We start from the raw sequence: 1,464 nt of genomic DNA, 5'->3' as shown, positions 1-1,464 counted from the left end.
AATGGTGTGCCATGTGCCTTAATAGTTGATTGTCTCTATTATCTTTGTCTAGAATCTTCTCCAAGTGGTGATTGATGCTGTTTAACCAGTACTCTTTGTCTTGATTGACCTCTAGAGAAATTTTGTCCTCTAGGTTTAGCTCCTCATTCAGTAAGATGTGTTTTTCTTTTTCCTCTAATGCCTTGTTAAGTCCTTTAGTTCTTGGCCTCTTTCTCTTACCTTTTCCTTGTGTTCCTTCAGGATCATTTTTCTCCATGACTGCTTTTCCCTTTCCGGCTTACTACAATACTTTGGTTTTCTCTTTCTCCATGATCAATTGTTTTGCCTTTAGTTGACTATTTTCCTGTTCTAGGAATGAGATGATGAACCTTGCTCTTGCCATGTTGACTATGAGTTCCTTGATGTGATAATATTTTTCTATGATCATCTTCTGCATGCTTGAAACCTCATTTACTGCCTCTAGGTCAACCAACTGAAACTCATGCTCAACCAAGTCCTTATCTGCACTGATGGTCCCTGTTTTGCTGATGTAGAAGGCTTGGCCCCTTTCTCACCATGAGAAGAAAACACAAGCCTATGTCCTCTTTTGCACATCCTTGTCACTCAAGTTTAGGTGCTTTAGGAATTTCCACTGATTTGGTAGAAGACCCAATTTCCATTTCAATTTCCATTTCAGAGCTATCTCCAAGAAAGATTCCCATTTCATATTCTTTTCTGCAAGTTGATGAAGAAATATAGTCTTGATCAGACTATGATGAAATAGACTAGGATAGTGTTCTTTGTTCTTTATATGTATCCTCTCTGACATCTCGGTAAGGCTCCTACATAGATAGTTGCACATATTGAGTGGTTTCTGAGTTGTAAAGTGCATTAGAAGCCGAATGTGATAGGCATACAATCTAGAGAATCTTCCTTCACATGTGAATAATTTCATGAAAACTTTCATCAAGGGAGCATACTTCTCCAACAGGTACCTAAAAGGTATGATATGAGCATGTTTTTCCCTGTATGGTGTTTTCAAGAAAGGTCTATAATGCTCAAGATCTAAGTTCATCCCCTTGAACCAATATTCACTGTGATCTAGTAGCCTTGTATCAAGTGAAATAGAGGCCACTAAAAAGGTGAAGTCAACACCAACAATAATGGAGCTTTCTCCTTTCAAATGAGTAGCAACCCAATTTTTCAACTGCTCATGGAAACCCACTTTACACACCTTTTTGCAAAAATCTAAGCAATTTACATCTTCAAAGCATTGTTTGATAAAGAGTGATGAATTGATCTCATTGTAGTTTGAGGGTTCATATCTGAGAATTTTTCCTTCCTTGTGATGTTTCTTCCTCTTTGGTGAAGAGTATCCTTCCATGGTGACAGAAACCTTAGCAGCAGGAAAATGAGAAAAAATAGTGAGGGACGAGTGAAAAATGAAATGAAGGGTAGGTGGAGTTGAAAAATGGCAAGGGGAAT

This window comes from Pinus tabuliformis, chromosome 8 (genome assembly GCF_031772625.1).
Source record: "Pinus tabuliformis cultivar Carrire ecotype Pingquan chromosome 8, CPIR1, whole genome shotgun sequence".
Classification (NCBI taxonomy): domain Eukaryota; kingdom Viridiplantae; phylum Streptophyta; class Pinopsida; order Pinales; family Pinaceae; genus Pinus; species Pinus tabuliformis.
The sequence above is the reverse complement of the archived record's forward strand: the minus strand, read 5'-3'. Positions refer to the sequence as shown.